Source organism: Bombus fervidus, chromosome 4 (assembly GCF_041682495.2).
Source record: "Bombus fervidus isolate BK054 chromosome 4, iyBomFerv1, whole genome shotgun sequence".
In the NCBI taxonomy this organism is placed as follows: Eukaryota; Metazoa; Arthropoda; class Insecta; order Hymenoptera; family Apidae; genus Bombus; species Bombus fervidus.
Genome location: NC_091520.1, coordinates 10,711,198 through 10,738,315, shown reverse-complemented (window position 1 = coordinate 10,738,315; position 27,118 = coordinate 10,711,198). Strand labels below are relative to the sequence as shown.

General features: G+C 44.2%; 1 protein-coding gene across 1 annotated transcript in view; it reads left to right on the top strand.

The window, feature by feature from the left end:
• Toll-6 (Toll-like receptor 6) overlaps nt 1–26,355 on the top strand; it is a 47,248-nt gene extending 20,893 nt beyond the window's left edge. Inside the window, exons 2-3 of the transcript XR_011799762.1 lie at nt 24,590–24,660; nt 25,633–26,355. The gene's annotated coding sequence lies outside the window, so the exon portion shown is untranslated. The remainder of the gene's footprint in view (nt 1–24,589; nt 24,661–25,632) is intronic.
• Nucleotides 26,356–27,118: the final 763 nt, after the last annotated feature.

The following is a 27,118-nucleotide window of genomic DNA, read 5'->3' as shown; positions in this document are numbered from 1 at the left end:
GTCCCACCTTTCTTCCCTCTGCTCCTCCAGGGAGAGACCGTCGACCGTGTCTTCTTTGTCATGCCACTTTTACCTCCATTTATCTCGCCGCGCATCCGTCCCCGTTCTTGTCTCTTCGCCGTTCACGGCGTATCAGTGTCCATCTTTCTTTATCCGTGCATCTATCCCGCCTCCCCCCTATTCTACCCTACCCGCTGGCCCCTGTGTATCTTTCCAGCATCTTATTGTGCCCCATTTTCTCGGAAATCTTTCTCTGTCACGAGATCTCGTCCTATACGTTCGATTCGAAAACTTAACCCCAGAACCGCTGCCTGATTCTCCATTTTACTCCGTCGGTTATTCCGTACGAAACCGATCGAAAACCTCGACATTCCCGATAGAGATGACATATATAATCGCTGGTTTCCATCGTGCGTCTCTTTCGTCCTATAGCGCGATTTTTATTAGAAGGGTGGAACGTTACAGCGTTCCTCCATTTCCCGTGTGTCGTTCAGGCACGCGTGGAAATCGAAAACTGCAAGTAAACGAACCCTATGCTGTTACACGCCTCTCCCTCGGGCGTGTTCTTCGAGCTGCCGGTCCACTCGTTCGTGGACCTCTTAGATCACTCTCGAGAGACACACGCGTATTTCCTTGCTGGATTCAGCCGTCCTCTCTCCCTTATACGTCGGCGGAAGGACGAAGGAATAGGGCACGAGGGAGAGCGAGAGAGAGAGAGAGAGAGAGAGAGAGAGGTAGTGCCATTGTGCTAATCCCAAGTTACGTCTAGAGGTACAATTGTGTCAAGTTTACGGTCGAGCGCGATTCCATTCGGCCGACGCATCCAACTACGTATACCTCCGACGGTGTATCTACAAGCGGCCTGCGAGCGGAACAAAGACGGAGATAGAGTAAATGGCAGGGGATGGATAACACAGTCGGTCCCCTATCAAAGAAGGAATTACAGGGAACTAGTTTTCTATGAGCTCTTCGGTTTCCTTACGTAAGGTCGAGCCTGCAGGATGATTCCATTATTAAGTTCCGAGTTGCGTTGCCTTTCGTCCGCGACCTGTCTTTGCCAATGTACCCCATTTTCTTCTCCATTCTCGTTCCCTGTATTCGTCTTTCTGCAAGACATGAAATTTCGCGTTTTTCTTCTTTCGATCTCTTGGTTGTATCGCTTTTACAAATTACCGCACTGCTACTTATTCCATCAGCCGAATGATTCAACGTTTCCTCGGGCGCAATATGTATAGCCTGATAGCCTTGGCTTTTGCCGGCACGCTTCTCTCAAACGAAGATACGTTCGTTGGCTTCGTTTTTGGAACTGCGGACGATGCGTTAAAAGCGTACGATCTTAATCGAACCAGAGAAAAAGAGATCTGTAGGAAGATGATGAGAAGGAGAGAGATACCTAGGCGACGAAACGTGGGGTTGAAACTCGGTGAAAGTACATTGACGTTTATGGGTTCAGGCTGGTTTCACGGAGGTGGGGACGATTCGATGAGTAATGGGGGCCGCTTAATCATTTTACGCAACCGCCGATTATCTGGTGAACTAGATAACAGATACGTAGCCGGCATACGCGTAAGATTGATCGTACACGCCATCATTCGGTCCGTGCGAAGAAAGAAATCAATTAAATCCTTTATATCAGTCCCCTACGGCGGATCATATCTGTCCGATGTAAAAACATCCACACGACGACGATTTATCTTCCCAGTCGAAAGTATCTCCATAATATTACCGATTAACGGACAACCGCGCATTCAGAGTTCTTCCATTAGACCACAGAAACGAAGGAAACGAAACGATATGCAGCCGTACGATCAGTGGGAAATGGGGCGAGTGATTATAAAGTCACTGATCCGGTCCCTTTCGTCCGATCATTTTTTTCTCCGCTCGTAACTTTCTACCAGACAGACGCTTTAATTACTCGCGTGACGGTGCACCACACCCTATTAATATTCTCCACGTGGTTCTCCTCGTAGACAGCGTGTCAGTACCTTCCACCGACGAAAAAACACACGCTCAAACACCATCTCCCATGGTTCTTTCGCCCCGGTAGAGGAGGTGGTTATGTATCTCTCCGGCGTTTCCTGCATAGGAAACACCATGAATTTTAACGAACGAACGCGAACCGGATGATAATATCAGCGCGGCGCGGGTGCGAAGATACGCCGGAGACCCGTGTCAACGGCGAGAAAGCGTAACGCGATGCGACGCAACGCGACGCAGCGTACGAGCTGCGCGACGTGCCCACGGGGGTTGGAATTTCGGAACGAAATTACGGGTGATTTAAAAGCGGCTGGGCAACGCGTTTCTGTCGGTATCGCGGCACGTAGCCGCGCGTGCACGCGCCTATATAGATTCCGTTGGTTATGGATCGTTGGCCGAACCTGGCCAACAAATATTCGAGTATCTCTTTCCCTGCGAGAAAACGCACCCACGGGTCCAGACGAGACGTGACCGAGATAACGAAACGACTCCTCTTCTCTCTTCTCTATTCCCACGTCGTGGTGTACGAAGACGGTGCTCGCGGCCGTTTTAGCGGCGCCGAAATCTTAAAAAGCTCTCCATCCACCGAAACTTTCCTACGTACGATCCTCGCGGAGGATTGTATCGTTTTCCCCCATTCCGACTATGTCTTCTTTTATATGATGAAACCTCCTCGGTATATACGTATATGTATACGTGTGTTTCGTCCACGTGTAATTCATATGTGTAACGTAGATAGTGCGCGTGTAGGTATATGCGTGTCGCGTTGGGGAAGAGATATTTATTAGATGCCCCGCGCATTGAATTCTTAGGAGACTGCTTTCGCCCTCCGTCGACGGGAAGAGGCGCGGTTAACCAACCGTGAACGATAGTGGATTTTTACGATTATTTATCGTTATTACCGGATACACGTGCTCGTGTCCGCTTCCAACAGTTACCCCCAGAATTGTCGCTCGTAAAATCGTGAACGTGAAATCGAAACAGCTCCCCGCGACTTCTATGTCATCTCTGGCGTGTTCGATAGGCGCTGGTGTCTTTACGTTTTTCCTGCTTTGACCGACTCTCTCTTTACTACGTCCTCGTTGGAGTTTTTCAAGCCGCTATCTCGCAGGATGCTTGGTGAATGCTTGCGTGAAAGATAGGAAAGCGTAGGAAGGAATGGAGACTCGTCGATGATCTAGATTGGAAGTTTTTTGCTTGGAGAGGAAGCTGCCTTTGAACTGGAAATAAATCCTTCCACGTGATTAATGGGGCTGGATATTTACGATTTGTCGAAGTGTGAATAACATTATTCTTCGGAGATTTTTTTACAAATATTTTACGTCAAGCGTTGTCGTTGTAAAATATTATAAATCAGTAGAATTAATTTGCGTTTTAATTCATTCGGCTTGGCTACTAACCAACAACGAATTCCACGTTGCTAACCTGTCGCAAACTTCGCGCGCATACCTACTTTACGATTCATGGGAAGCCTCGCAATTTTAATCGTCCGGATGAAAAAACGTGAAATAGAGGGAGAGGCTAGATCGGTGGTAAAATTCGGGCAGAATTTCAAGAGAGCGCCCTCGTGTTCTAGCGTAGTGTCGCACGGAAACGCACGGCATTTATCTGGCTAACCGCCGCGTGCCTGTCGCTTGGAATTGCGATCCGTGTCCCATTGTACTTAAATAGTTCGAAATGACGCCGGTCGATTTAATTTCGGGTTACTGTAACTATTTCCATTTGCAGAATTTATATCAGCCGTTCTGAACGTGTGCACGCCGCTCTGCCAGTCGTAATTGCGTATCGTAAAAAATACACCCCCGCCCATGGATTACAGCCCTTGCCAGCGAGCATAATTTCGAGAATCGTGCGCGTGTTACCGCGACCAAGCTGCCGCTAATAAGAGTCCGGTATATTATTTCTCGTTTACTCTGCGCTTTAATTAATCGCAATTACGTTTGATTGAATATCCTGCCGCGGGACGAACGATAATTGCGACAAAGTGACCGGACTATATTCGTTTCCATCGTGGAACCTCTTTTCGAACGACGGTAGTTCATTAGTGTTGCCTGTAATATTTTTTTCTCTCCGCTGTTTTCACTGAATAATTTCATCAACAATTACTCGCTAATGAAACGCGTTCCACCGTGACCAGGGAATAAACCCGGGGCCGCGAGGCGTGGAATAATAGAAAAATCGCGTCGTCGCCGCCGGAAACGTCACAATAATGCTTGTCAATCGATCGGTCGCTGATAATCGCAGAAGCACGCGTTTCGTCGCCCGGGCCACACCGCCGCGCTGAATTAAATCCAGCACAAAAGCGATCCATCGAATCGATCATTTTCATTTTTCAAAATTCACCCCTTTGTTCGTCGTCTGTCTGTCTGTCGATAATTCGATTCATATACGATCCTACACGAACGTTGATTTCGGGTAGCCTAACGGTGTACGTATTAACGAAGAGGGTGCGCCGAATCATTCGCGCGATGCAAAGACGTCGCCACGTGCGAATTACGCGGTAATCCGCCACGGAAGGACGTAAAACTGCGCACGTGGACGCCTGGCCCTGGGATAATCGCACTCAGACACGTGGCCCTCCATTCAAATTGGAAAATCATGATCGGAAAAGTTCTTTAACGCGACCGCCATCTGGCCCACGGCACTTGCGTTTTATATACATCGATACGAGGGGTTAGAAAACTACTGAATTTCGCTGGTAGCTTCAGTTACAAAGAAAGTTTCACCTCTTTCCGGTTGAAAGTTCGTCCGGGTCATTGAGTTCTTTGGAAATATTTGAGCGAAACGGGCGGGAAAAAGAAGGAGGAGAGGTAAGAGAAGGTAGGAGGGAGTTGGTGCATCGAAATGGAGGTTGAGGAGTTTTTGGAGGAGGGAATAACGGAGCAGCAGGTGCTTGAAGGGCAGCGGCCCCTCGGCTGAGAATCGAGGTACACACAGCTTGCCCGGCAATTTCATTCGCCTTCTCCCGCTCCGAAAATGATTGGTCGCACCTTGCATCGGTTATGCGCTTTTTATCGGGGCTCCTGCTCGCGCGCGCGGAAGCTAATAATTTAAAGGCTGCCTCCCGTGGTCCGGAGGGGATTTCTCGGGAACGCGACCCGAGGAATATTCGAAAGTTGCGCGGAATTCGCGCGGAAAGTCGGCAAAGTGGGATAAAGGAGGCGACCAGCGTGGTCCAGAGGCTTTCTTTGACATCCGGTAGAATACTCTTTCGTGAAAGTTCTTGGTAGAATTTGCGTAGAACCCGAGGAAACTGGAACGAAAGGAAAGTAAGGAACTCCCTTTTTCTTCTTTGCTACGATCGCGCCCGTAAGTTCTCGAACGTAATTAAATGGGAGGGCAGAGGAGATCGTCGGAATATATTCGATGGACAAATGCGATTCGACACGGAGAGCTACGTGTTTCGGAGCAGAACCGAGTTCCCTCGTCATCGTGAGCACGGCATAACAACGCGATTAATTTTTTCCTCGGGATATTAAACGGAGAGATAGAACAGAGTAATAAAGTCCCCGCCCCATTTTTCTTTCCGAGTCTATCGAATAAAGTAAGAAACTCGTACGTGGCGGCGCGACGGCGGATCGGCAAAAATCAGGCAGACCGGTGAAAAAGTTAATTCCGTTAGTTCCAAGGGTCGGTCCTCTGAAAGCAGCAGCAACCGCTCAAAATCGTTTCGCGTGGGAAAAAAGCAGGCAGAGAAAAGAAGATCTTTCGCACGCTAAAAGTTACGCAGAGCACGGAATAAATTCGAACAACTGGTGAGGCCAATAAAAAGTGCCCTATAAAACATCTGCACGCCGAGCGCGCAACTCAAGGATAGTGGGAGGTTGCCCAATAAATTTCCAACCCTCGCCAGGGCCTTCGGTATATGTATTCCTTGCGTACATCGAACGACGAATTTGCCATTTATACCGGATAAGCAAGTTCCCTCTTCTCGTTCGAAATTGCACACGGAGGAAAAATCCTCGGACTTGTCCCTTGTTCCTTAGAAGCTTTCCTCTGTCAGTACCGGGTGACTTAAATCGCCTGTAAGAGATTTTCACCGGAGTGGCCCCGCTCGATTGAAATGAAGTCCTGGATACTGTAATTGCGATCGGATAAACAATGTCGACGTAGCTCCTTGCACTCGATCGGTTTTTCTCCTGTCCCTCTTCCTCCATTTACTCCTCCCTCCACGCGTTTCCATTCCGTTTCCTCCTATTCTTTCTGCCAGGGAAGCTCGTTCATTCGGCCTCGTTCTTTCTCATTCGTTCCTCTTCTCGTCTACTCTTCGTCCCCGCTCGTTCTCTCGATTCCTCTCGCGATGCAACCGTCCGGAATCTGATCGTAAAGGTCAAAACGACTGTCTCTGATTGATTTACCCACGGTCAATACACGGTGAAGAATTGTTTGAGAGCAGCGTCGATTCTCTCTATCCTCTATCCTGAACATCCAATTCCCGTATCGAATGGAGAGGTTTCTCCCCAGTCCGGAACGGTACTTATTCCTGCCGCTATACATTCGGCCTTCGGAATAACCCCTCCAGTCGTTCTGGATTGCTACGAACATTTTCTTCTCCTCCGCCCTCGATCGAACATTAACCGTTTGCGCTGCCGCGAAACGCGATCCAACTTCCCCTTTTCTCCATCGATGCGTACTTTCATCCCTTTTGCTCGTTCCCAGAGCTTTTCACAAGTGGTAGAAGATCCTGGACTTGGACGTACAGGTTCGAAAGTCGTTCAATTTGGCGGAGGCTGCATCGAGGCTGATTCGCCACTCGCAATTATCCTAACCCATTATTATATAGCGAGCCTTCTCTGCTTAAACGAAATATGTACACAAGAGGGTAGGCTTACTAGAATCACCTAAGCTTCAACATTTTACAATTCATTCTTAAACTTTGCATAGGATAATTGGATTTGTCGTGGTGGGTATATTACGAGACACCATTAGTCTGTATAATAACGAAAAAATGAGAAAATGTCGCGTATTTTAAGCCGACAAGAGAAAGTATGAAAGACGAGAAAATTATTCGAATAATCCTACGGTGCCAACATCAAAACTAACTCTAACTAAGAAATAAAGTGGTATACACACGTTACTGAATTATGATAATTACAACCGAGAATATTAACATTTGAGAAACTTCTTTCCTTTCGACGAGTAGAAGTTACGTTTTCGTAGATAGTCACAGTTTTCGTGATGTAAATATTCGTCTGTTTTTAAATGTAGATCGCTCAAAAATTGTTCATAATCGAACATGGCGAATTACTACAGGAAAATTGTTTATCTTCACTCACCAACTCTACTCTTACCCTACCTTTTAACGTCTTCCGTATCAACGAGCAGAGTTCGAACGACGAATGCAACGCGATAAAATATTATCGTAGGAGTATGGGATTCCGTGGATCGCGGCCAGAAAAGGATAAACCAGCGGTGTCTCCTCTGTCATTTTAGTTTGTCGTTCGCTGTTATCTGTCGATCCGTTTGCCACCCTTTCGCGGCACCCGCTATCAGCCGCGCCGCCTGGTCAAGCGTTTATTGTGATACCACGAATGCGTTTTTTTTTCTCGTTGCCTGGTTTTTCCTCCCCCACTGGGTATGGTTTCGGTCCCGCTAGATTTTTCGCGGTCGCGAGATTTATTCGAAGAGTCGCGCGAAAGCTTTGACGCGTCTGTATATGATGGACGAGAATTTCTGTTCGGCGGCCGAACGATACCGGTGAAAAATTGCTCGAGGAATGGAGGCTGTAATCCCCGCGATTTTTATTCTGTTCTCTTTTGTTTTTAGCGCGAGTATGTATGCACATGTAGCTATATGTATACGGTGTGTTTGTGTTTTTTTTTTTTTTTTTTGTTAGTGGGGGTTCGAGCGAAACATGCTGATGCACTGATTGCGAAAGTTTCGGTCTACTGTTCGATGTGGGGGAACCAGAGTTAATCGCACTTTAATTTTATGCCTCTTCATTCGTCTAATTTCTTATCGTACGGTGTACGGTGCCGTGCGAAGATCTTGAACCATCTCTCACATGCAAATGTTTTACTTTTGTAGTGAATAGAAGGATACTTGATATTATCTTTGTTGCGATATCATTCTTCGTACGTTGTATTCTAATATATTTACAACGATGATTCCACTTATTTTAACGTATATTTAAAGATATCTCTAAAACAGCATGTGGAAGCTCTCCCTAAAAGTATATCTAGTTCCCATTAAAGAGCGATTAACATAAATGGCGCAAGTTTCAACGACATTACATCAAGAATACTTGAAAATACATGATCCGCGTTTCACGTCAAGTCTACCACGATAAATATAATTTCTACCATTTGGCCATTATTCTCGTACAATACTTGTCTTAGCTTCTACTTCGACCCAATTAACTCGGCTAATGGAGCTTCCATTGCATTTTACGTTCTCCATCGCCAGCAGATTTCTCGAGTCTTTCGATCGAATCGATCGTTACAGGCGGACAATCGTTCGGGCAAACGTTCCTCGACGTATCCCTTATGCAGGGCGATGAACATGTTTTCAAGAAGTTTCGGCGTAGACGAGCAGGTTCCATCGAGCCAGCTCGTCGGGACAGTAATTATTTGACCGAGCTCGATGAAGGGAACAGCGGAACTTTTCTTACCGGTATTTGCAGGAAAAGTTACGGCTGGAAGTTGCGCATAATGCTGTTCGAAAAGTATGGAGGACTCATACCGCTTCTGGCGAACATACAAACACACGATCACACACGTAAAGTATACGAGTAAACGTAAGGAACGAGGGATGCAGGAGGATCGGTTGAGTGCACTTTCGAAGTAGTTGGCGAAATGCAACTGCTGCTCGCCAGGAGAATGTGGCTGCGATAACGGAAATCGTGACATACGCCATTTTCCCTGGACTCGTCTCTCAGCCAAGCGTCGTTCTACTTATCGAATCCGAACCAATCGACTATCGTACGCCCTTACATTCTGTGTACGTAGGTGGAACGCCTCGGTTCGTGGCCGTTCAGTTCCTCGGTTATTCCCCGTAATACGCGCTCACAGATTGTGCAAACTCTGCTTAATTAAAATCTGTTATTTTAGACGACGAATTAACGACGATTATCCGCTGGTCTTTATAGACCACGGCACGGAAGTAATCCAAGCCGAAATTTAAAATTCATATCGAAGATGGTATCCAAGAATATGTACGACGTCTTAAATTAACGTGGAAAATACTTACCTCTGCTGTTACATATCTTAGAACACTTTTACTATAATTTCCAACTTTTGGAAGAATTTCTGGAAAATTTATTAGGGAGCCAGCTACCTCTTATATTTCATACAATTTGAGAAAGATTCTTCTTTGTTCGTCACAAATTGCTATTCAGATTAAACGCAGAAAGTTAAACTTTGAAATTCACATAAATCAAATGACACGCGCAATGCCTAACGTTGATATAGAAAGTGACATATAGGCAATAACGTAGTATGCAGCAATAATAAGACATATTAAAATTTCTTACGCTTTCCAATAATCTTGATCTAACTTCGAAAGCTTAGGATTTGCCAGAAAATAGATTTCCTTCCATATCTCGTGCAATTCGAGAAAATTTTCGTGATATTCTTCTCCATGCGTCACAAATACGTCGTCCACGACTAGTTCGGATCAAATCCAGATCCTCTGCCAGGAGGATCGACGAGCGGCAAAAAGCGAGCGTGTCGTCCCTGGCTCGAAGTTTCCGATTACTTCGTAAGCCTCAATTCAAGTTGGCCCATCGCGAATTACGTCATTCCTTTTTAAAACCTTTTTCCGATCGTCGACGAGACGGGGCCAGCCGTTTAGGCTAGATCAATCGATCTCCGCCGAGTTCGACGATTGAGTTCTTTTCCCGCGAGATTCCCCAATCGCAGATTTAACTGCGTCGAACATTGTTTTCGCCACTGTCACGAATCTCGGTTGTTCCAATTACTGGCTAATCCAGCGCAAACTCCTTGCGCCTTGGAGAATTGAATTTTCCTTCGTCTTTTCCGCAACTTGCTCGAAATCGTTGGCTACGCTCGCCGAATCGCTATTTAAATTCCATTACGAAAACTATGTTAATTCGATAGTGAGAGGGAAAGAGGGTTAGTGGAGTAACGAAAGCAAAATAGAAGCGTGAGAACGAAATTAGAACGGAAAGTCGGTGGCATGTAGATGAAGGCGAGAAGAAGGGAAGAAGCTGAAAAATATAAAGAAAAAGTTAATGGAGAGATAAGAGAGAAGAAACGGGAAAAGGGTAAAGGGTGGGGAGCAAAGAGACGTCAAAGAGATAAAGAGGGAAGAGATGGTAGGAAGTTAAAGTGGTAAAGAGAGAAAAAGGAAAGATAGAGAAGGACGTGGCGAAGAAAGAGGGACGCGGATGATGGCAGAGTGTCAAAGGAAGAAAAGAACAACCAAGGGGAAAGGAGATTCACGAGGGGGTATGAGTGGCAGGGGCAAAGGGACAGAGGAGAAAAAGTGGACGAAAGAGGGAAAGAGAGGCGCGTCAGGTGAGCTGGAAAATCCGGTAGCAGTTTTCAGGGATAGACCCAAGGCTTGCAGGCGTTCGACGAGGGTTGAAAGGTGAGGAAGAGGGTAGGTGGCGAACGAGTACAAAGCCGTGCACCAGGAGCTGCGAATACGAGTAGGGACGAAAGTTAAAGAGTGCTCGAAAAAATTTATCGAACGTACCACTTAACTCCCGCCACGTTTTAAAACAGTCTGACGGCACCGTTCGAAAACACTCCCTCCTTTGATTCCAAGTCAACCCCGTCGGTCTATGGTAAACGAAGGGGTGGAAAGGGCGATGGGCAAACATACTTATCGTTCGTTCGACAATCGAACAATTTCCTACGGAAAGAGATTGCCGAGTCTATCGAACGCGTTTAATCATAATCAGACTAGAGGGTTAAAGTCGAGGAAGAAATCGAGGGTTACGCCGTGTGTTCTCTTATCTTCTTCGAAAGATAGAATTTCTTAATAACTGCAATTGCTTCCATTAGATTTAATCCGTTACGTTTATTACGATTCTTTTTACACGAGTGAGCTATTGGCTATTATAAGCAGAAAATGCTTCGTAAATTATGAAATACTTAAAGCGAAAGTGGCCCTCTACGTTTTAGCGACAGCTACTATCGAGAAATTTAGATTTATGATTTATCTCGATTCCCTTATCGTACAATTTCAATTGACAAATTCCATGGAATTCCTGCTACAAACATTCGTACGCTGCCTCAAAGCGACTGAGTTGCAAATATAATCGAGGAACTGACACGATTCCCTTCGGGGCAAGTTACTGAAAATTGCAAGAACGAACGTTACGTGTGCGCATAAAGGATCGAACGCGATGCACCATAGAAAGTATTTTGCGGATTGCATTCTTTCTGGGTTAATACGTAATTTCGCAGTGTTTCACACAGAAAGATGGACCAGTTACTTTTAGCCCAACGTTCCCCGTTAGTCGAGGCGAAACGTGAAAGAGCTTGTCCATCCATTCTGCTTCCGGCGACGAGCTCATACATACAGGGCAGCCGCGTCATTGGCTGGACGATAAATCCGGTCCCGTGTTCGCTCGTCCAAGAGGAAGTTACGTGGCGGTCGCTGAATTATGTCGGTTCGACGTTAGATAAATTTTACGTGGCCCTGTTCATCGATGATTCTACCTCTCTTTTTCGGGCGACTCGATCGCCATGTCGATCGCCGGTCCAGAAACCCAACGGTATTTCTGAATTACGGTAGCGAATCACAATCGTCCTACTGATATTCCAATTTTCTGAATCTCGCTTTTGCGTTATTTCATCGCGTCGTATCTAAAAGTTTGATGCTACGGAAATGAAACTAAAACGCACACCTGCGAAAAAGAATTGGAAAATAAAGGCTATGTGCTAGTGTACAAGTATCGAGTTAAATTAGAAAAGAAAAGTTAAAGAAGAAAAAGTTTTAGCCGACACTTCTCTATATAATATAATACGCAATTATAATACAATAATTATAATATAGTAATATGATATAAACAATACAATATAATATGCAATTTATTCTGACCATCGTTTTATTTGTTCGACTCTTCCTCCAAGTAACTGCTCGATATTGTAAACCAAACACGAATTTTAATCATTCCGATCTTCAAGAATCATGTATTAAACATACGTTTCGAGAGAACGATATAAATCCTATTCAGGATCATAGCACTTAGCCCGATAAAAAGCAGAGTCGTAACGCGACGAAGCGCGAGCTCGTGTCGCGAACAAACGACCGGCCACGAAAATATAAAAGAGGGATATCCATCCATCGTCCTTTCGTGGAACGAGACCGCCGTACCTATGATCGTCACCGTCGGTCTGCACGATAAATCCGTGGCTCGTTCGCACGAGGGAAAGGACTCTTACATTGTGTCGTGTTGGATAGCTCAATTCATATCAGGATCACGGTGAACGACGAATCGGAAAGTACGAAACGGGAGGAGCATGTCGGTGGTGCGTCATGTCAATCGGATTCCACGGGAAAACCGAAATTTGTGGGACCGCGGCGAAACGATGCCATCCTACACTCTTCTCTATCCCATTCTTTCTCTCCGTCATACGTTCACGTCCGGTCGATTCACTGATGTGATTTCACTGCCTGTGACCGGAAGCAGCGAGCGCGTGTGACGGCTCAGACCACGTAAAAAGGCGCAAAGCCATCGCGATGGATGGACCTTTATTTTTCAAAGATCTCTGTAAAAGATCACGATTCTCAGCCCTTCGGAGCTAGATTAATATACCACTGATCCCCTCAGTCGTATTTTCGTTGCGAATGATGGTGATCGTGTAGGTTGTAGAGTACTATTTCTCTCTCTATAAATATATATTATATATGAGGAGAATTCAACGATCAGATTTAAGTCAGATATCGGATGGACTTGATGCAATTCCGTCTTAGAGTAAGACTGGATCTAGGATGTACGTAATGCTAGTTGGACTTAGCTGGAGCATAATTCAGAGGTGTACAAGCCCCGTGTGGATCTAATCCAGTTTATCATAGGCTAACTCGGATCTGGTCTACACTTAGCCTAGACGTAACTCTAGTTTCAGTGCAGTTTGGAGTGACTACTTTAATCGGCTAACCCAAGTCGTTGACAGGTCATTTTGTAGCTACAAAGTCCGAAATGCAAACTACGTGTATCGAACAGCAACCAACATTCTTCATGAATAAAGATATTGTTTTATGAAATTCGATTAAAAGTTTCTCGAGTGCGGTGTACAATTTCTGTACGCTTTTGTCCTGCAATTGATGTACGAGGAACAACTGCATACACAGTGTGGCAAAAATAACCGAACTTCTTAAGACTAGGAAAAACCAGTGGCGACGTTGTCACATAGAAATACGCCTCTCATTGTCACTATGTTAAATTTGTACGGCGCTTACGTCGTTGGAAGTAGAATTACAATAATCAACATCAAAGTAAAGTTCGTTCACGCGTCGGAAAATTTAATTCTGTTGCGTGACAATGCGCCGATTCATCGTGCGCCCGCTGTAACTGCTTTCCTTCAGAACAAACAAATTAAAATGTTGCAGCACCCTGTTCGCCAGATTTAGCACAGCGCAATTACGTTTTGTCTCCAATGCGACAAATAACAAGGAAGGGAAAACGTTATAACAACATTCGCGATATCTGGAAGGCTGTGACGAGCATTTTCAAAGGAATTCCATAGAAACACGCGTAGCAGTTATGTAACGGATTAGTTGAGCGTGAAAATCATTGTATCGCCATAGGAGGAACGTGTTTTGAATAAAATCTTCTTCCTCGACACGATGCCTCTGGTTTATTATCTTTAAAAAAGTCCGGTTATTTTTCGAACGGACTGTTTATATTTGGAGTCTAACACATTTCCGTTTCTGTTCTCGTGACTGAAGCAATGAAACCATTCGTAGCAACGATGCTCTAATTGTTTCCATCACTGTATATTATAAATATTAACATTTTTAAAAATGCACCAATCCTGTCCTCGTTAATTATCAAAAACGTGAGACACCAGCTCTAAAAGACAAAATCTTTGTACCAATAATGCCAAAACGTTCGCCGACTTTCATGTCTGAAAGAATGAAACTCAAAGGCGAGAAATTCAGTCAATTATCTTCAATTGATATTCTCGCTAACGAAGAACACCAATAAAGACACGGATCAGTCTGTTTCGTTAATTTCCGTTCGAATATTAAACGAGAGGAGAAAATTATTCAAAACGAGCGGGCTTCTCTATAACGAAGGAACCATTCTCTATAACAAGGAACATTTCATATATCTATCGTTGGTTGTTTCGTCGGAGGGAATTTCTAGGCTACGTAGTGACACGAAAGGCAATTGCACGCAGATCCCTGTTGTTCAACGAACCGTTCGGAGTCTTCCGCAGTCGACCATTTCGCGTTAGAAACAGTGGAGCACAGGTTCGAGGAAAGCAGCCGACTTTATATCGCCACTTTTATGTCAGCGCACGCGAAAACGTCAGCTCCGTGCGCGGCACAGTATGCGAAATTCATACTCGTTCCAGTTTTCAGAGAAAATACGAGGATCGTGGGTGGCGAACGCCAGGTTCTCGGCGACACAAACGTTTCGTACAGGAACGACCGAGATAGGGCTCGTTTTTTTCACCCTTCTGGTCGTCGTCGAAATTGGCGCGCAAAGGTCCGCACAGATGGCCGGTCACGATAAGAAAAATTTTGCACGAATTTACCGATATTGGTCGATCGTTATCAGTGCTACTGTTCCGTGGCCAATGGGAAAAATCGTGTTCCCATCTTTTCCTCTATTTTTTCCCCTTTTTCGAAAGCGGAAGGACCGCTTCAATATTTCAACAGCTCAGATAAAAATATTTCGGTGTTTTGTATTTTTTCTTACACGGTTTTACGCGTATCTTTTATCTTATTTCCTTTTTCTATTGTGTATTTGATATTGAAAAGATACGCAGACTATAGGGAACAACACGATAAGTCACGTTTCTTACTTTTTTACGGCTAAGCACATTGTCGATCAATCCCAAATTACTAGAACTGTTCGTATATTTAGTTTTGGAGGTAAACATGCGTTTTTCCTGTCTCTTTAATATTTTCAACATATCGTTCGTCCGTCATATCAGCACGTTGAAATTGTATTAAAATGTTACTTGTTTTGATATTTATATCTTTAGCTTCCGTAAAACTTTATCGATCTATCAGCCATTTACAAGACTCATACATTTTCGAGCCTGCAAGTTTTCATTTTCAATTATATCGTATTAGAATTTTTCTGTTTAATCCTCAATCAACGTTAAAATTTGAAGACCAACAGAAATGTATTTACCACTGTTTTTCTCCTGCGATCTTCGTATTATCTACCGAATATATTATATTAAATGATCGAGTGATATAAGCGTTCTTCGAATTTGACACGTTTACGTTAATTACGCGACGGGATCCTGGTCGCAACATTACCAAAACACCGTGCACTCTGATTCGGAATTCGCATTAACAGATAACACACAGGAACTTATTACCATTACCAAAGGGAATGGGAACTTACGACGGGACTACTACCGTAATTACCGGCAATAGCAACATTAGAAGAAACTCGAATCATGGTTGTTCCAGTTTCAATATCCGTCCCCAATCGACGTCGAAACAGATTGCACGTACGTTTTGCGTGCTAATTACGCGCGCGTAATCTACATTTGAACTCGCATTCGAAATGTAACCGAAAATTCCGATAGAACATCGATGCACGATTTAAAAAAATAAAAAAAAAAAAAGAAAAAAAGAAGGCCGACTGCACGCGGAATGCAAATAACAAGAGTGCCCTGGGATTTGGTTCGTTGTTTCGATTCCCAGTATAAACGAACCGCGTTTCTCTGCGTAGGCAGATTATAGTCGAAACAGAAAAAAAGAAGGCAAAAGGAAATAGCCGGTTGCAGACGTCCCGAAGAAAAACGAAAATCGAAACAGACCACGAGAGGGTGTACGTATAACCGGACGACAAATCGAAAACGGTGCATTCGTTAGCATGAAAAGTGCTCTTACACTGTGCTCGGTCGAACAGAGAGACCGCGGTCCATGGCATGGGATCGTCGAAAATAGTCGAATCGAAAGGACGGAGGGAACGAGGGTTGCGAATCGTCATTTCTATGCGTCATTTCACTTGGCTCCAAGCGAAATTTCCATGACCACGTATGCGTTCAACCTTTCTATTTTCTTTTTTCCTCCCTATTTTCCCTCCCTATTTGCTTGTTTTATTTCCGTCCTTTCCACTTTTTGCCCTGGTCCCGACATTTTCACTCTTTTCGCGCAATTACAAATAGAAATTCCGAGAGGTCGCAGTCGGGGACACGCGGACGTATTAAACTGGACGTCGACGATTCGGTGCCGCGACCATCGATTCCGAATAATTCTGCCTGCCATTTTGTTTCGTTCGTTGCTGGCAAAGGGGCACCAGAGGGAAGAGAAAAATCTTCCCTCCGCTCGTTACATCGCGATCCCGTACGTTTCGCGGATATACGATACTCGTTGCTCCCTTTTTTTCGCCTCGCTCGTCTAGCCGAAAGGAAATCGAGCCATCGTCGCTGCAAAACGGGGAATTAACGGGTCGTGTCGAGTGCAACGTGCTCTCTCGTGGAACAGCACCAAAATAACCGTGTAACTGGTCGATTCTTTCGTTTCGGTCAAGGGAGTACCTCCGTTTCGACGTTCGCACGTATTTCGCTGCTTTGTTTGCTGGAGATTTATTTTGCACGCCGATGATACTCTTTCGTTGCTCTGGAATTACAGTAAACTAAAGCATACTTAACGCTTAACCTGTCGCTCGTACGCTAATGTGAGTGCACATCGATTTTATTATTATGTAATTGTGTATTTCTTATCTCTTGTCGTGTTTAATTCGCCTAACTTTCGTGTTAAAGGAAATTTCAATCAATACCAACAAAGTTTTCGCTTCCTATAACGAGTTGACAGTTCGTGTATCTTGCCTTTGATACTAAAAATGCAGAGAATTTTCACGACAAAGAGATTATTTTCGAAATCGTTGATTCCGAATTCGTCTCTAAGGATCGTTGTGACACTTAGTTTAGCGTTGAAACTACTTTCCTGTAAAATGTACAGCACGTACATCATTAACGAGTATTATTATCTTGTCAAAGATCTCGTATATCAAATACAAACGTACAAGCTCATACGTCCATCTATACATCACATTCCTCAATTCGCGAACCACGTTCGCTGAAAGTGAAATGCTTAAAATTCCAATGGAAAACTGGATCACAACCAAATATCGTTTAATCGTTCTATCTTCCCCGTGGCGACGTATTCGAAAGGAAATCAAGTCGTATTCGAACACGAAAGAAAAATTAACGCGCACCGGCGTGTTGGAGTGCAAAGTGGTAGACGAGAAGAGGACTGTGCCACATCCTATGGTCGGGCATTTTTCAAACCGTAGCTCGTTATCGAACGTGGTCGGTCGCCTTTCGACCGGATAGATTCGATTCGCATTCAGAGCCAGCTGGAAGCGGAAAAAAAAACGAGCCATTGCGGCGTCGTCATTCCGCCGTGTCATTCCGCTTCAGAAGCCGCGCCGCGCGTCCAACGAGCCGAAATTTGAATGACGCTTTTCCCGATCGCCTCCGCGTACCCCATTCCGCTACTCCACCCATCCTTCCTCGTTCTCTCATTCGATTTCGATCGTCCGCAACGCGAAACTAGATTTTTATCCGCCTCTGTGTCGCGTACCGTTCGCCGCTGATTCTTTTAGCACGGCCAAAAACCGCGCGTTCACTGCCTATCCCCGATGATTTGCCCGCGTTTCCTCGACGATCGATCGATCATCCACCAGGTCGTTACCAATTTCCACCAGTCTTGTCCAGGGAAAATGGAACTTTTTCCACCGGACAACTCGATTAGAGATACTCGATCTCTTTTATTTGGATCTCTAATTTCGTGGTTCGACCGGTTAGTTAGTTGACTTCTGTGAAAGTCGTTACGTAGGATCCCGTTCGTTTCTTTTTGCAATTCTGCAGTAGTTTACCGAGAGACGAAGTTAAATACTTGGTCCGAATTTTTAGAATCACAGAGAAAGGAGTGTGAAGAACGAGGTCCCTGGCAGGAGGAAGAATCGTTCGATCGGTGGTCACCGGATCGAGGCTCGAATCTACTCTTTGCCTCGATTGCTCTAACTAATTGAACTCCGACCAGTCCCCGTTCCTAGACTCTCCTCTTTCCGAGTCTAATAACGCCAAATGGCTATCTACCTACTTTCTAGCTCGGATCCAGATTCCATGGTCTTACCTTTATCTCGACTGTTTTAACGACTCCGAGCTATCTAAACTACGATAGGTTCTTCCCTCCCCTGAGCCGATCACTTGAAACTACCGAACCTTACAAAGCCCACCTTCGCACATGCAAAAGGTCCGATCGAACCATTTTTCGGTGGCGGTTTAGAAAAAATCCCACCTTCACTTGGAGTTCTTTCCGGTCGATCGTTTGCAGTAGCGTCCGCAGCGTATCCGAGATCGTTTTCTTAACGGCCGACGAGAATTCCTGTTACCAGCGAAAAGTTTGCCAAGTTTCGCGACGTTATTCGACGCGATGTCGGTTGTTGCTGGTACGAGTCTCTCGTGCAAACCGTTCGAGCGTACCAAAAAACGGTAGAAAAGAAAAGGAAGACGGGTACGGGTAAGGGAATGAGACGGAAGAAACACGGTAAATTTACATGTTGGCCGAATATCGAGAGGGCAGTTGGAACAACCCCTCCGGCGGAAAGTTTTGAAAGGTTGGCTCTCGCTTCAGGCCGCACGGAAGCCTGTGTTTTCCGCGTGGCGAGGTGGAAGGGACCAACGAGGGAGGGCAATTCGCATTTGCACGGGTACCCGCGACAACACCGCGTCACTCGAATGCACGTAACGAAATACCGGGGACCGCGTCACGTTTTGTCACTGTCGTCGCTGATGGCTGGATGAGAACTCAGGAAGGGTCGTCGTGCAGGAGAGAGGAAGATAGAGAGAAGGAGGAAGGAAGCGGAAGGAAAGACGGTGGGGCGGAGAGATACATCGGGGAAGTTTCTGCAGACTTTCGACTTGGCAACGGCACCGACGAGGAACCTTCAATTTTAATGAACCGAGCATGAAGTACAGATAGAAAGTGGGAAGAGTGTGTTCGGCCGAGGAAAGTTTCGCTCGATGCTCGTCCTTTACTCTTTTCTCTCCCTGTCTGTCTCTGCCGTACTGTGTCTCCCGTTCCTTGGAATTCCGTCTAGAAGGAAATTTCAGCCGCACTCTGAATATTGGACGCGAAGCTTCATTGGATGCGTACATTTTGCGCACGTGTACGTACGTACAGGAAAGTCCACGAAAGAAGAAGGAATAATGCATCGGAATTATCGAGGAGCTCTTATTAGACAGTCAGACAAACATCCCTCGTTGTCGTTTAAAACGAACACCCACCCCATCTCGTTCTTCGTTTATGGTAACGTGTAACGCGAGGCAAGCGTTGCGTTAGGACGCCTGGAATGTTAATAAACATGGGAACAATGGAGGATTTCAATTTCACAGCGCGTTAACGACGATCGGGACACGGGCTAATGGCGGTTAATAATGGTCGACGAAGCGCGGCCTGTGGCCCGCGATGTCTTAATTGCCGGTCATTGCGATAATAAAAGTAATACAAACCGGAATGCAATCGGAATGTCGTTATTATACGGGATATTAATTAACGGGCAGCGGCGCATTATTAGAGGCGCACATTGCCTCGGACATGGCCTCTCTACGTCCTTTTAATCGCGAATAAATCCCGACCAGTTCCCCCTCTTTTTCGTCCTCTCTATTTCTCCGCTTCGCCTCTCTTCTCCTCGATTTTTTTTTTATCCTTTTCTTTACCCTCTGTACGTCCTCCTTTTTCGCTTTATTTCCTTCTTCGACGCTTCTTCCTTTTTCCACGCGGTCCTTTCCTTTCTTTTGCTTTTTTCTTCTTTTCTTTTTTTTTTTTTTTTTTTAACGCGCGATTATCCATAGTACAGCGACACACTGGTAGCGGCCTGGCTGGCTATCGGCTTTAATTAACACGCCCGCGTTATATCCACCGTGTCGTGAACGGTTGAGACAAAGGACAGTGGCTCTTTGTTCATCTCGTCGGTGGAGGCTCTTTCACACGCTCGAGAGCCATAGGGCAGGGCGTGTCCACTCGTACAGCCTCTCCCTTCAGAACCAGTTCCACTTGTTTGTAAACACGGAAGGACTTCTATTTCCATAGAGAAGAGAGGGTGGTATTCCAAGATCGTTTCAGCCACGTTTCATTATTTCTCTCTGCAGGACAATGGAGTGTGTCCGTCTCGGCCGTCAGTCAGTATAGTCCACTCACTCTAGATCCACTTGATATCTTAATCTACTTTTAATTCAGCAGACCAGGCCGATTACGAACATCTCAACGATGAAATTAATGTTTCTCGTGCCATTTATTTAGCTACCTAGCCGTATATCTCGATCATTTTACCTCGCCTCTGTTAACGAATCGTCGTGATTAACGCGAGATAAATATGAAGATCGACGATACGTTGATGGTTCTTCTTTTTTCGCGGATATACCACACCCTGTTCCTCCGTCATACACGCCATACGTATATTTATTTATTAAGCAACTTATTGGGAAGCGAACCTCGACCGTAGTTGGCGATTAATCATTCAAAATGTACCTTCCTTCTCCGAAGACTTGTCCGAAGGATAGATTTTCGTTCGTCTATATAGAGACAAGAAAATAATGCGATTGTTCTATCAGAAAAGAATCGGAGCACGCGTCCATCGTGTACTTGGACACTTGCGTCCACTCGACGCTTCGGTGGAAATCCTTGTCCGCCGAGAGTGCGCGCAAGTGGTTGGAAAACACGGAACGTTCGGTCAAAAATAGATTTTCCACCGGCAGGTTTATCACCGGCGGTATTGTGCAGCTCGACTGGAGTTCCCCTCCTCGAGACTTCTTGAACTTCCGGCGGCCGGCGACCAGGAGGCTGGCCGCGAGAAACACAAAGACTGTCCATTTGCCATCTGATAATAATTGGAAAAGTTATCGCGGAGATGAAGTTTTCCCCGCGACTAACGTCTCCCGCGGTCCATTCCCTGTAATGTAAAATGGGGAAACTTTCGCATCGGGGAATAACTTCCGGTGCTTTTGAATGATATTACTTTCTTTCCGGCGCAAACACCGGGCCTTCTTGCCAGACCGCTGGCTTTCTTGGCCTGAATTTTCAACCAGTCCAGCGCGCGGCTCGGCGCGACAGCATCGCGGGCAGCGAAAAAAAAAAAAAGGAAAGAACCACAGAGAGACGATGCAGAAGAGATTAATTCGATCGTGTAAATTACTTTGCGTCCGGTCTCGTTGCTCTTGCCGCCTTTCACGTTATTAATATCGCTTCGTTAGCTGCGAACGCACACGCGAGAATTCCTTTACCGATTCGAAAAATGATCACCGGTGCGGTGTATGGTTACGAGGTACCGATGTCAGCACCCATTTAACGCCAGATAGAGATCGTTTCACAATCGAAAAGACGATATAGCTTTAAATATAATTACCAGAACGTTAAGATGACTTTATCTGGTATAACCTGAATGGAATTGAAACGGGATGGGGAGGCGATTAAAAATTTTAATAGATCGGATGCGATAAATTGTCACATCCACGAAATTTATTCTGCAGACACAGGTTTTCTGCATGATATCGGGATAATAGGTTATTTTTCTAATAATTGTTTTTTAATGCATCTCTTAGTTTAGTACGAAGAATATATTGTAAGAATAATCGACAACGTAATTTTACTTTACTTTAACTAACTCTTTAAATTCATCCTAGAAATTACAAATTTTTCACGACCAAGTACGTTGGCTTTTTTCGAGGAACAAATTTATTTGCTTAAGAGCGAAATATTTATCCTCGGGCGAATTCTAAAATTGTAAGAATAATTCCCTAGAATCTAAGCACAGTATCGCAAAGAGTATCTCTGCCGCTTTTAATTCGCGTAACGTAAGCTTCGAAAATAAAAATCATCACTCTGGAAGAACGGAGCTACGTTTCGCGTGTCAAACATTGTGTTCCATTCGTCGAACGCAGATTTTCATCTCGTTACCTGCCTCGGTCGCCTTTAAACTACTTTTCGTCGTGTCATCGACGTGCATATGGGAACGTGACCCAGTACGCGAAGTCGCGGCGGAAGTTGGATGGCGAAAACGAGAAATCACCGGTCAGATGGAAGTTCCGAGAGCCGTACATCTGCCCGTTCACCGCACCGTGAATCCGATGTTTTCGACACCAAATCGAATTTCCACCGATTGCATTACTTCGCGTGCCGTTTCGGTCAGCTATGGCAGCCACGGATGCGATATTAGCGAATCAGATCGAAACCTCTATCCTCGCTCGATTTATTGATTATTTCATTAATACAGACGAATTTCGAAAAGCGATGAATTTCCATCTAAAAGCCAGAATTACGAAGCGAATGTGTTACAATTTTGAAGTGTATTATATCAGCGTAAAAATCACTATCAAAAACAATGTATCACCATAAAAATCACTATCATATATCATTCTAACAAAAATAGCGGTAGTATATCACTGAAACGAAACGAAATGATCTATTAGAAACGACTGAATAGCAGTGGATAAATCGCGAATCTGCGGAGTTTCGGTGACAAATGGAAGCTCTAGATGAATAATAATTCTACGAAACAGTCGAATAATAGTATCTTGATATTTATACGTTACTCCAGGTTTCTGCTCGTATGTTCCAAGGCCCGACGTATTTTCCTTCGTGAAAATTCTCATCATCGATCCACTCTTATTCGCCTGTGCACGCGGCCCGCAATTAATCATTGTAGCCCGCGATTATGCCTAATTGTTAATATAATAGGCAGGCAATCGCAGCCACTTGGTCCCTTGAACATTCATAATGCCAACAAGTCGACGCGTTGTCGTCACTGAAATTGCATATCGACCATTGTTGAAACGCTCGGCGGTCGTCGCTCGGTTCCACGTTGATATAATTACGAGCAACCTATTTTTCTCGTTGTTTAGCTTACACAGTATTCGTCTACCATTGTCTACATTTCTTTATCATAATTTAAATAGAGTCGAGATGCTCGGCGGTCAATGCGCCGTTCCACGACGAAATAATAACGGACGACTCATTTTCTGAACATTTCAGTCGTATATAGATACAAGCTCCATAGAGAGCTCGCTTGTCACCGATCAGACTTCTTTATTACAATTTGATACTTTTTCCTGACCATTCTTCAATTTTTTGTTCGACGCCTCTCGATCGCATTCGCGTCACTTCCTCGTATGAATGTAATTGCGCTCGCGCCTCGTGCCGTAGCGAAAATCCCGCTGATCCCCGTTTATTGGAATAATTTTACAAACGGCCGCTTTTTCCACGCGGACACGGGAAACAAAAGGGATGCGAGCTTTGGTCGTACCATTATTAATTTTCCGAGCCCGTTCAATTAAATCGCAGTCTCTGTCGAGCCACGAAGAGGACAAAGTCTCGCTGACTTCCCCTTCTTCATCGTCTCGTGGCTCGTTCAGCTGTTCCTTTTTGGTCGATGGCTTCTACCTCTTCGTTCTCGTTTTTATCTGCTCTCGATACTTCGTACGATAGTTGCGTCGTTGAGAGTTTACTCACTGTTTTAGATGGAATTATTGGTAATAATGACTGTATGCTTTAACGGAGAAGAGATAAGAGGTCTTTAAGCTGTTTTTCCACTTGTATAAATCAACGTTGTTCGAGTTAAAATCCGGCTTAGAATTTTCGAAAATTGTTTCCACTATGTCTCGATGATATAGAGTGGTACACGTACTGAAAACGTTACATACGAGACACGGTACAACTGGGTTTACAGAGATATTTTCGCAGCTGAAACGCGCGCCACGGCCGCCGTTTACAATTTTCATTATTTACATCACGGCTTCGAAAAGCTGTCGCGCGAAATGAAACTTGAAACGATCGGGCTGGTCACTTAATCCCGCCATTCAGAATTCTGAACGAACGAGCTAACGTTGAAATCGAAATTGCGAGGCTTAAAGTATTGTATACGATTGGCAAAACGGTTTGTTTACTTTTCTCGCTAACAACGGGCTGGATTTTATCGGATCTTATAAAGCAATTAATTTGAAAATTTTCATTACACTCACGCTCGTGCGCGAGATGATCGGTGATTTTGTAAAAACGCAGATTAATCGCTTTTTCGTTGCCACGTATGGCCCATTGTATCGTTTCCCATTCAGAACGCATGAATGCACGTTCGTTCGCAAAGAAAAACACGTTGCTAATTTTCCTCGATATTTTACAATAAGTTTAATAGAAAAGTCAGAGTTAATGGCGCTGTTGGAAGTTACAATGGCTTCGGTAAATCGTGAAAAATGTAATTCCACTGGAACGTGATTCCTTTTTGAACGCCTGTTACATCCTCGACGCTCCAAGAAACAATCGAGTGCATACGGAGCTCGTGGTACACGTACAAATCGTCGTGTCTCTCAGTTGACCACCAGCGTTCCGCGTTTTATTTCCTGAAAATACGTTCGCCGGGGAATTTGTCTCGACGTCGAGAGCGTCGTCGACGCTGACGTGATTTATAGGCAGTGTAACAGAACGCTTCTCTCTTTTTCTGTTTCAGATGTGAACTGTTGCCAGAAGTATTATCGATTCGCATTACGTATGAAGTAATTGGAAATCGCAGTGGACAAGGTGAGTAATTATTTCCCTCTTTTATTCCAACTTGGATACGTTTGCGAGTAGATGGAATCCTCGATTTGCCTTCACTTTCGCGCCAGTTTAACTCGTTAATTATCGATCGTCAAAAGATTTTAATTCTTTTAACGAATTCCCGGTGGTCCAGTTTGAGAAGATCCGATATTCCAACGAAGTTGTTGCCTGTTTTGAGAAATTTGATTCATTGAGTGATTCGTGTTTGTTAATTGATGAACACAGTAAAAAGGGCGGAGTGAAAAAAGCGTACGCCAAATATGCATCAGTTTTTCTTCTCTCTCATTGATATTGAAAGCGAACAAATACATAGCGGAGAAATTTTTCATTATTCATTTATCGATTATCGAGCTGTGATGAAAAGTGGAAAGAAATATGTACGTGCAGCTACTGGCGAATTGAATTAAATACAAATTTGCTGTGTTTCTTATTTATTCGCTAAACATATTGAATATAATATTTACGTTAACGTTCCAAATACGTTTAAAATACGTATCAAAGTTATAAGAACTAATGAATTAATCGCTTGTTGAAAATAAAGTCTAATAAAAAATGTAATACAATGAATTTATTACACAACGTTTGGTTGATAATTTGATTTAATTATTATTCGAAAGAGCGAAATAAAGAAACTATTTTTCTTGAAATTTGCTCTCCCGCAAATTTATATAGAATTCGGGCATGTGCTCTTTTTTCGCTGGATTTCTCAATTTGTAACCAGATTCTTTTCCGAGGCGGTGCATTTGATGGATGCGACGCGAAACAAGTTCAATTGTAACGGAGACGAGCGGAGGCAATGAGAAAGCCACCGTTACTCCAAATTACTTCAACAATCTTTCAAGCCACGGTTTCTTCTCGAGCTTGGCTAAAGGGAGCGAAGCGAAGGAAAACAAGTAACATAGAGGAGCGCGATGCCATCTAATCGGCCGTTCGTCTTCTTTTTTTCTGTTGCAGGTTTTCCCGACTGCCGCGACGTTTCTCTCTACTTATTATCAAGAAGTATTTCTTACTATCGCAATTGTACTCCGTAACACGGTGTCTTCACCTAAAGTAAACGGTTTATTCGTATTTTTGAGACTCGTGATAGCTTCGTAGTGTGCAAATGTAAATTAGGGCGAACGAAAAAAAAAAAAAAAAAAATCGCGAAACTACAAGAAACAAAACAGAAATATAGAAACAAAAGTAAACGATCGAACAAGATCAAACGCAAGAAGACGTAAAATACCAGGAGAAAAGAAATGAATAAAACGAAGACGGCGAGGAAGATGAACAACAAGGAAGAAGCGTAATGAAAATACACAGACACACACACACACACACACACACACACACAGAGTAACACGTGCATACACCGAGAATACTACCCTTTATTAACTCGTAATTGCAACGAAGTTTTTTCTCTTTCTACTCGAACTCGACTAGTTTACTTAATCCAATGATCGATTATTAAGGATTGCGAGAGATTATATATATATAAATATAAATATATAAATATAAATATGAATATAAATATAAATATAAGCGTAAAACACGAGATGTGTCCTCCAGTCCTCGATGAGCGTTCTCTTGTTTCTCGTCGAACGGAGAGATTTAATGTACATAGCGAGAGTTTTGTATATTTGTAAAATAGATAGGGCATTTTATTATAAACAATAAAGTTATTTATATATATTTTAATCACAACACGGAGAACGAATTCCTTCCGACCCGTCAGCAGCAGTAACCCGCGATGTACACCGAGGGGATCGATCTTCTCGGAGCGAGTGGTTAATCGGATCGACCATCGGCAACGCACGCACACACACGGTCATGCGGATCTACGGAGGATGTCGCGATCTAAAATTCTATCAACCGGTATGTATTATGGAGGGTCATAAAGGAGGCCGTTAACGAAAGCATTTAGTATCATTAGCGAGCAGAACGGTTTTCTCGATGATACAATTCGTTTTCAGCAACGAATCACCCGTCATCCACCTTATTCCTTGCCTCCCATCAGAGATGTCCGCTTCGTAAATGATTTCGAACCGATGGACGTCGATGCAATACCGTAAAACCATGGATACTGAGAGACACTTCGAGGTACGAATCGTGCGATCATTGAAAAACTATCGTTCCGAAAGTTTCGTCGAGCTTTTGAAATTTCTAGAATTTTCGTGTTAAATCGAAACTATGGTAAATTTCTGTTCCACCAGCATTCCTCGGTAAAAATTTTGAAGCGAATATTTTGAAAAACGACGCAAGATATAAATTTTGGGGAATTTTTAAGGGACAGTGGTTACGGCGATGTGGAAATATTTTCGCAAAGTTTGCGAGAATATTTTCGCTTAGTGGAAGTCTAAAATGACGAGCGGAAGGACCACGTCCCAACTATGGATTTGCTTGGTCCAAATTTCCACCGCATTATTAATTCCCATGATGGCCGCGGCGAGTTGGTGGACAC